General features: G+C 42.2%; 1 long non-coding RNA gene across 4 annotated transcripts; it reads left to right on the forward strand.

Annotated features, from left to right (window-relative positions):
• Positions 1–10: 10 nt before the first annotated feature.
• On the forward strand, positions 11–9,776 carry LOC142078571 (uncharacterized). Of its 4 annotated transcripts, none has more exons than XR_012672277.1 (4): positions 11–1,346; positions 2,084–2,202; positions 2,820–2,937; positions 3,602–5,304. It is a non-coding gene; the product is annotated as an uncharacterized LOC142078571 (long non-coding RNA). The 4 variants fall into 4 exon arrangements; XR_012672278.1 differs by adding an exon at positions 5,327–9,776 and having other exon boundaries at positions 43–1,346; positions 2,820–3,736; XR_012672279.1 differs by adding an exon at positions 5,327–9,776 and having other exon boundaries at positions 43–1,346; positions 2,820–3,724.
• The last annotated feature ends 288 nt before the right edge of the window (positions 9,777–10,064 follow it).

The following is a 10,064-nucleotide window of genomic DNA, read 5'->3' on the forward strand; positions in this document are numbered from 1 at the left end:
CCAACCGGCGCTCGCGCCTGTGCCCACGGCCCCCGCCCTGGGCCGTTGGGCCAACGGCTGCCGAACCAACGGCTGCTGGGGCGGCGGGCCGGGCCGCGGCGGGCCGACGTGGCCTCCCTGCGGGAACAGCGCTCGGCACCCAGCCCAGGCGCGCCCGGCTGCCCCGCGGCCCGCCCCCACCAGCCTCCTTCGCTCTCTCCCGCCCTCCTTCCCTCCCGCGGCCCGCACGGCGCCTGGCGAAGGCCGCCCTGCGCGGTGGGCTGCTCCCCGCTCGCTGCGGCCGCGCCCCGCGCCTCGCCACAGCGGCCGCCTAGCCCCGGGGAGCGTTGAGCCAGGTCTTTGTCACATCGGGGAACTGTGACAAAAAAGCGTTGGTCTTTAATGCTGTCAGGGTGCTGCATATGTGGTTGTAAAGGTATTCCTGTGTGGTTGGCTAGATGCTGAGCTGTAAATTTGGTAGCTACTAAAAAAAAAATATGCTGAAGTAGCTACTGACAAGGTGTAGCCTCAGCGGCAGCGGGTCTTACCAGTGTCTCTGTTCACCCAGGTGCTTCAAAAAGTGCTTGTGCATGTTAACTGTGTGGCCTTTGGGTACAGTGTATTCATTCACTGCTGATGTACAGAAAAGGGAAGGAGGAATTTGTTAAGTAATCTAATGTAAGATTTTCCAGAGCTCTGTGTATGCCTGCAGTTGCATTACATTTGACAGACTCAGTGGGTGAGGTAAAGGGAGGCTTTGTCCCCTTCTCACTGAGAGGCCTGCTCAACTGCTAAGAAGACACTGATATCAAGTCCCTTCAACTCCAAACCGTACACCCATTTTTTTCTGCTCTGTTTAAATATCTCCCCTTAAAGACTTCCTGTTCTGCCAATAGAGCTAAGCTAGCTGCTAGTTGCTGTTTTCCGTGCTGTTGGTTCAGGCAGTGAGGAGGTGGGTGCTAGGAGGATGGCTCTTGTGGGGAGGCACTGGTATCATATAGGGTTCCTTCATTTCCCTCTTCCCATGTCCTGACAGACACTGTAACTGCATTTCCCCCAACATTTCATCAGGAAGCAGGTCCCAAAGGGACAAGGAGCCAAGCATGAGAGGGCTGGCAGGAGGGCAGGGGCTTCGCCAGCCAGGACCCAAGCAGGGCAGGCTGGGGGCAGCTCAGAGTCCAGACTGTCAGGCAGGTTTCTCGTGATGAGGCAGATCCGAGGACAAGCCAGGGAGTCAGTCTTCTGGTCCAGGATCAGCAGAGTCCATAGCGAGTCAGGGCACAGCTGTGGCCGAGCTGAAGGGCAGCGCTCCTACAGTGTTGCTCAGGTGGAGACTGACACACTTATGCCTGCAGAACCTGCATTCAGTAAGAGAAACTCAACATATGCAATGCTGGTTTTAATTTTCAGCACCATTTCAAAACCATTTGTGTAGCAAAGAGTTACACCTTTCAGTATAGCTTTCTATAGCAGAAACTGGAAAATAATCTTCATCTTCATTCACTCATAAAAGCAAAACTGCGAGCATGGCACACTGAGAAAGGTCAGGTTGTGAAGATAGCCAATGACACTTCCTTTGAGAACACATTCAGGTTTTGGCATTACAGTCTATATACTCAGTAGGGGGTATGCCACAGTGAGAATGAAACTTTTTAAAATATGCATATAAACACCCACACTTAATATAAAACCTGCCAGAGTGACTCACCCACACTATCCCCCTAAATGCACAACAGGCCTGTGTGTGGCTGTTGCATTAATGGGAAAAAATCAGGGAAATTGGCAGACAGCTAATGAAGAACAACTGTCTTCATAAAAACATAATTATGCAAGTTCAAATTTAGGAATAATATAAACAGAACTTAATTTCCAAAATAAATGTTTGCAGGGATAAATATTTCTCTGTTCAAAAATGTCATTAACCCTTAGATCTTAAGTTTTTAACTTGGATGCCTTCGGATCAGCTAGTTTTCCCAAAGAGATCTTAAATCTTAGATATTTTATTGCCACAGCAAATGTAGTACTGCTAATAATAAAACAAACTAATAAAGTTTGTTAGGGAGCTACATTTTTTTAAATTAATGCTTTTTTTTTTCTTTTACAGATATTAAGGATTAAACATATCAAACACATCACCTGACAATTTGCAAGTTTGCTGGTGTCACTACTTTACATCTAAAGCAACTTCCATCACTTCATGGTTGATTGTTCCACAGCCACTGGGTAGATGCCATCCTGATACATTCATGTTTCTGTTTAATAACTTCATTCTGTCTATAAAAGGGATACAGTCTCTCTTTCAATATGAATTCTCCTTCCTATGGTATATGTGCTTCATTTACTTGTGTGCTCTCTCATTGTTCAGTCATCTGTTAAAGCTACGAATAGCTTTTTTATCTAAGGGTACCTTTCCTCAGTTACAGTCCTGTTGAATTGTGCAGTAACTCGATTTTTACATTTGCAGAAAAGATTTTACCCTCGACAAGTGTTTGATTCTGGTCAAAGTAGAGTTTTTATAGTTTCAACTACAGAAAAATTGAGGGGTTTTACTATAAAATTCAGAAGTAAATCTCTATACTGCTGCTACAAATTCATATTCTGCTCTTTGAAATTTCATCATTAACTGTCTTGAAACTCTAGATGAGAGGGGGCAGTTCCATTGTTAGATACATTTTCCATTTCTTTGTAGTATTCCTAAGCACCTATTTTTGGTAAAATTAAGTATTGTCCAAAGAGTTTGCCTAAGTTTAGGCAAATGCGTATCCTAGCGTGTATGAAAATCTGTCCCCTTTCCCAAGTAAGTAGGCAAGTAGTCATGAAAGCCTCTTTTCTCTCTAAAGGTCTTCCAGGCTGAAGCGCTACTCTCGCTGCCTCTGCCAGGATGCCTTAAATTCCTTCCCTCATGCACATTAAGGCTTGATGTGCCTTGTAGAGGAAATTTCCGGACCGGTGATCTTGGTGAGAGGCCTTTGTAGGAAAATTCAACAAACTGACTTTTAACAAGCATATAATATATAAAAAATCATATTTGAAACTGTGAAAAGGCATACATCCAAAGTAAGTTTTTTGGAAGCAGTGGTCAAGAGATGCCAACGAGCAGCAGTGACTGCCTATGTCTCTCTGAGCTCAGAGCAGACTGCGGAGGTTTGACCTGCTGGACTGGGCAATTTTCGTTGCTCCCCTGAGAATGATCCAGGGGTTCTATCTCCTTTATCATCTCTCTGCGAGGCACTGACCTTCACACTGGACCCTGGCCAGCTGATGGGACCTTCTTGGGGATCAGAACCCCCAGTCAGCCTAGAGGACTACCCACTTCAAGTTGAAAGGGGCTGGTTGGTTTGTTCAGTGCTGTAAAGAACTTAGAGGTGATAAAGAATATGTGACTTTAGCCTGATGCTGAGAAATTTCCTGGAGAGACTATCCTGGGTTCTCTCTGCTGATGGCATCAGCTCCTCTTTCCCAGGGTATTTCTGTATTTAATGATGATGGGTTAATATACAGAATCAATGCTGGGAGTAGGTACCAGAACCCAGTTTTCTCTCTCCCCGCCAGATAAGTGAGCTAACCAAGAGGCTACAGAGCCAGGCTTCCTTTTCTCTCTCAATTATTACTTTTTTCACAGCAGCACAAGTGAACAGAAGTATTGGAGTTCTGCTTCCCCCCATGACTCGTGACAGAAAAGACATAAGGCCATTCTCCCAGGAGGCAGAAGATTTAAAGTGAGGGATTACTTACATTTCGGAAGGTTGGGAAGGAGGTGACCAACCCATCTCTTCTCTTTCCCAATTAAAGAATCTACCAGCTATTTAGATCTTGACTGTGTGATTTAGCTATTAGGCTCTATATGCAAGTTATCCCAATTATTTCCTCTTCATTCAGCCACATCCTAAAGAAAGCAATGCTTGCTGCTGCACTTGGGCAGGAAGTAAATCCCCTCAATAAGCGCAAGGTGTGCTTGAGATTCAGATCTCAGGGGGATTAAAGCATTCTGTTCCAGCTCCTAGGTCCCAGTTTCCTTTAGGTGCCAGCTGGATGCCTCTGCATACCTTTAGCTGCAGACAACAGGGCAACTCCAGCATGTACAGAGACAGGGTTGTGAATGGACTTAACTTTGCATCAATAAATGTATCTACCGTTACAATACTTAAGAACTTCTGTAACTGCCATTTGGTTGCAGTTGAGCAGCTTTTAGACAGCGAATGTCTAAAAGGATATTGGTGCTTAAACTGTACTTGAAATGTATTATAGGTGATTATGATCCATATTGGCTCTCAGTCGTTACTGATTTTAATAGATAAAACAGGTGCATAAACTAAACTAGAAAATAGTATTAGAATTGCCACAAAAAAAAAATAATTCCCTAGCTTTTTTATATGGGAAGAAAGCTTATGCGTTATAATCCTCATATTCCTCAACTACAAATTAGGGAGAGGATAATGGGACCTATTCTTTATACAACTATTCTATCATTTCATTACTAAATAGAAAATCTTCCTTTCCATCCTGTAGTACGTAGCCATTAAGTGATCTTGCTTGACTTACATGCACAGCCTTTCTTGTGTTTCTTATTAAGGGCAAAAGAATTATATGCACTAAGTTCAAGTTATTAAAAGATGGATCCTAGGCATAGCGTTAGCATTTGAATTCAAATCCTCTAAATACTTGAGTATCTAGCATGTTGCTTTATAAAAATAGTTACCTACATGGATATGCTTGTGTGTGCATGTCTGCATGTGTATGATTTGCATTTAGGGAAATAGGAGAGAGAATGCATGGCATGGAAAGGTGAGGTCATGAAATTTTGTTGGGGAAAGCACTTAGGAAAGCCAAGGATTTTCTTTCTACGTTTGGTTTTGGGTTTCTTTTTTTGGGGGGCGGGAGAATCATGAAACTGTTTTTAGTTTCTTCATACTTCAGCATTTCTTAGAAGAATTTCTACCCATTGGTAAAATGTGTTTATTTTCTTTTTCCCATGCCCTTTGCCAGAACTAACCATCTCATTTCAAGAAGAATTATTCCAAAGTTGGGAAAAGAACTTAATAGAAAAAAAAAAACCTTAAATTAATCATGAATCCTCCCTTTTCCCATTTTAAAACAAATAAATTCAGAAAAAAGACCTATGTTATAGCAGAATATAACTGCGTAACCTCATATATATAGTCTAGAGGAGACAGCAATCGAAGAAGGGAAATGAGGAAGTGAAATAAATACATTTTTTCATTCTTTATCAAGTTTTCCTGTTTACCTCATGGTAGTGAGGAAGCATTTTAAGTCATCTTTATCATTGCAGAAGTCAGTAGGCAGAAACCAGGCATACATAATACTCTCTCTGATCTTTATTCAACAGAGGAAAAACAGTTCTCTTCCATCCATTGACTATTTGATGAAACACCTCCTTGCAAAAAATATGTCAACAGGTATTTTGAAATGTAATTTGAACTACTCAAATATTAGCAAACTGATCCAGGATTTGGGCAGAAACTTATCTCAGAATGAAATGCGCATGAAAAAGTTAACAAACAGATTATCTACATAGGAGCATTTTTCAGTCCAATTTACAAAAAAAGATTTTGTAATGCTTAACGGCTACTGCCACTTCCATCATGGATTCCGAGGGCATTGCTTTCCACCCAGTTACACCTGTACTGGGGCTAACAACTTGTGCTTGTGTTCAACTAAAGCAGCATTTCTCTTTATGGAAACTTGATTAAAAGGTTTACCTTGGAAAGTGTTAGAAAATAAATAGCATTTAAGATGCCGCTCAGCTTAACAGAGGAGTTAAAAAGCGGAGGACATCTATACAAATCAGTGAACTGCTCTGGACCTTACATTTTTGAGGATGCTTCTGTTTCTTTTGCAGGGGAGCAGAAGTATAAACAGGGAGTATTTATTGTGGTTTTCCTTTCTCAGCTGGAAGAAACTGAGCTGCTGCTGCCAGCTCTGGGGAACAGTCATAGGCAAGTACTACATTTCCGGAAAGTCTGAACTAAAGCAGCTCTTCCAGAAAGGCATCTTGTACTCAGGAAAGCATTGAAAAATGCTTTCTTCATAGTTTGTTCCAGTGATTAAGCAGCTGTACTTTTACAAATGCCATCTTGTTTTAAATTTGAATTTGTCTCTTCGATTTCCAACTGCTCTTTATGCCTTTCTCTGTTAAAGTGCCCTTTGTTTCCTATTTTCTGCCTGAGGAGGTTCTGACACTCACAACCATATTTTCTATCAATCAGCTTTCTTTTCAATAAACTAACACTGGGAGATTTTTAAAGCTTAACTAGCAGTGCTAGCCCTCAATAATACCTTTTTCTCTTTCAGTACTCCATTTTTTCCTTCTTCCTTTCAAAATTGCAAGTCGTACATCATGAGTGTCAGTCTCACCAATGCAATATCCAATGCTAAGATCAGAGTTATGCTCATCTCTGTTCGTATGTATTCAAAGATCCCGTGGAAGCAGATAATGAGTTTTTCACTATGATTTCCAGTGTCATTGCTTTCCAGGGAATTAAGCATTGCTTTTGCCCTCTGAACTAGATGTGAAAACTCAACACTGCGCTGACATTGTACACAGAGAGTTGAAGGGCGCTGGCCAACAGAAGAGGCCAGGTTGCTCTGCTCTTGTCAGCATTCACCCACAGGCTGCCAGCCACAGATTTTATCAGCAGCAACTTGGTACTTTACCTCAGGATCAATGTTTGAAAGAATGGATAACCTCTTTCGTAGTAACTCCAACAAACAGAAATCAGCAGGGATTTCTTAGAGGGGTATTTTTTATGATCTACTGCTAAATCACTTCACTAGCTATAAGGTAAGCGTAAAGAACATTTTTAAGAATAATACTGTTCAGATGGAAAGCACCATGGTAAATGTGAAATACACTAAAGCGAGATTAGGCCTTTTCTTATTCCAAGCAGAATGCTGATTAACCTATTCATTACACAAAAGTGGTGAAGTATAAGTTATTTATGAGGAAAGAAATTCATTTTTCCTCATTTTGGGCTCCAGTCATTACAAATTTGGCTCTGCAGCCACAGCTGTTTCTTTTAGAAACTGAATAGCTGAGAAAAACAGGCCAAATGGAACACAATTCTGATTTCAATTGCAAATATTTAGAAATCTAAAGAAAGCCAGCAGGTAAAAGCATTGGATATTTTTCACTGCTCTGGTGAAAACTCAATCACTAAGTAAAAGTGAAACTATCAAGGTGCCACAATCACTACAATTAAACATATTCCATTATGTGAAAGAAAAGACGAGGACATGGGCTAGGTCGTGCAGAGCTGTCACCCCAAAGGACCCTCCGGAGAGAAGAACTGAGAAGCAGCAACAATTTTTTGATAGCACTGATGGACTCTTACTGGATTTAAACAGACTTCAGACATACCTGTTCTCCAAGTGATAAAGGTCCATACTGAAACATTACGGCAATACACAAGAATGAAGAAGAATGGGAAAAAAAGAATAGAAAAAAAAAATTGAAAAACTTGCAGTGGGCAAATGATGAAGTTCTCTCTAAGATGTGAGTGTAAGTTTTACATCTCAGCAGAATTTCTTGGTGACGTTACTGTTCTATAACATTTTTTGACTGGACTATGTAAATGTGGAGAAGTATTCATGGGGAAATAATTATCAAACAAATTAGAATCTAACAAGTTTCAGTTGATTGTGTATTTCAGACCCCTCAGGGCCTGACTAAGGGAGAGGCTAAGCTAACTTTTTTCTATTGGTCTTTCATTGACAGCAGTAGGACTATTCAATTCACTGTCACATAGAATTTGGATTAGTGTGCATCCAGAGCTATACCAATTTACGATAGCTGTTATCTGACCCATTATTTCAATGCCAATTTACAAACTGATTTTATTTTTTACAGGCTTGTCTACAATAAGACCAAGCTGAATCAGCTACTAGAGTATATATATAGGGCTGCCATCTGAAAGAACTATATGCCTGCAGCTGAGGTAATTCATATCAATCCTAAATTGTGACTTCTTGGGTATCTAGTTCTGGGTGCTGTCTGCCTTTGTAAGGAACGGATGCATTTCATGACATTGAAAATGCTGAAATTTTGAAGACAAAGTAGTTAATGCATCTATCTATCTATATGTGCTATAGGTATGGAACTTTTATCAGCACAGATCATCTTATTTTTCAGTGTGCGAAAAAAACCTCAACAGGACAATAATGTTCTGGCTGAATCTTGAATGTTACCGATTGTTTTCAGTACTCAACCAAAAGAGTTGAAACTGAGGTTGTGCAGAGTTTGCACAACAAAACCACCCTGTGCATCTGAGAACAAAACCTGCGGTTGAAACAAAAATATGAGGCCACTAAAGGGACCTATTTATTCCTCAAGAAACCATCTCCCGTTGCTGGTATCACCCCAAATCTAACTTAATTCTTAGAAGATCCATCAAGATACCTCTGACCAGTCCGCTCCAGTGTAATTTGGATCTGCACATGTTGCCAAACATGCTTTTTGCCTAGCTACTGAACAGAGGCTGCACTGGTGTGATTAACAGAACTCACTGCAGGAACATGCGGTGTTGGGCTATTTGCATCAGAGAGCAGCCTGTGTTACCCTGGGCTGGGAGCCGCTGGTGTGTGTCTGGAAGGCAGTCACTCTCTCCTCTTCCTTCTGGATCTCTAAATGCTCTTGCATTTTAAGCCAGTCAGAACTTTACAACTTGTTTTTGGAAGCATGTGAAAGAGCTATTTGTCAAGCCTTTACCTTCAGATTGGTCAGCGCAACTGTCTGAAAATTCATACGGCGTTCGGTCTTTACTCTGTGCCAAGCATGAGCTGCCTACAGAGGAGAACTACACCGCACTTACAGCAACTGCACTTCAACTGGCATGTTCTAGATGGAATCTCAAACGTTTACCAATCAGACAAGTCTTCCACAGTTCGGTGTATGAATACCTGAAGTTTGGTCCTCTCCCACCGCAGTGAAGGCAATCAAGTAGAAGCTCTGGAGCAAGTTATTGTGTGCCCATGACACACTGCAGCCATTCATCAAGCAAAGACTTTTAAAGTCACGTGTAAAATGTCAAAGAACATCAGCAAAGACCTCTAAGAACAAAAGAGTAAGAGTACGGAGGATATTTTACAGCCTATACATTCAGCTAGGGTATATTCTGCTAGATTGTGTGAAGAAGCATTCTGTACTCCATCAGTTACTAGCACTGGGTAGATCAAGTCTAGAATGAAGAGCTCAGAATAAGTATACATACATGCAATTCAAACAGAACATACTCATTGCAAATGAAGTTGCAATCAAACATTGAATTAACATACTCAATGCAAATAAACTTTTTAAAAAACAAGATGGACTTTTAAGTGGAAGAAAGAATTTTCTTCTTTCTGACATCCACCATTGTTTAACAGTGTAGAGACAATGACATACAGCAAGTATGCTCAAACTGGCATGAAGGTAGATGTAAAACAGTACGGCACAGGCCCTCAAAGGAATATCTGTATACTGCAGCAGATCCCTGATCCTGGCTCCTGCAATGTTCCACTCTCAGCAGGAACTTGGTCTTCTGTAGACAAAAGGTGTTTGTGACCGGTTACATCTCATCCCATTAAGCATCAGTATTGCCCAGTTTACACCGACTTATGTCTAGTGCCAGACGTCACCTTCGCCTATTGCTAGACTCTTCTGTCACGTCTGTTCCCCAATTCGCAGTCTGAGCAGAGAAGTTGATAAAACATTCGCAGCCTGGCACTGATGGCCCTGCTGCTGCCATTTCATCCCAGCCCTGTGCAGGTGACTAGCTCAGCTGAGCCCCAGCTGCCTGGCTTCCCAGTGAGCGCGCAGCGTGGGAAGCGCGTGCTTTGCTCTGCAGCAGAGCGCATTGTTTTTCTCTCCTAAAGCTGAGGGACTGGACGCAGCAGCAGGGTTGGAGACCCGAGGGGGAGCAGCCACTGCCCTCCCCACGCGTGAGCCGCGGGTGCCCCCGAGCGGCTCCTCGGGTAAGAGCTCACAGCGAGGATTGGGGAACGAGACTCGAATCCACCGGCGCAGGCACGACTTTCTAAGCAGCTGGTGAAGAATACCTCCACGCTAAGCGACAGTTTTTAGAGTATTC

The sequence above is a fragment of the Calonectris borealis genome, chromosome 2, assembly GCF_964195595.1.
Source record: "Calonectris borealis chromosome 2, bCalBor7.hap1.2, whole genome shotgun sequence".
Lineage (NCBI taxonomy): Eukaryota > Metazoa > Chordata > Aves > Procellariiformes > Procellariidae > Calonectris > Calonectris borealis.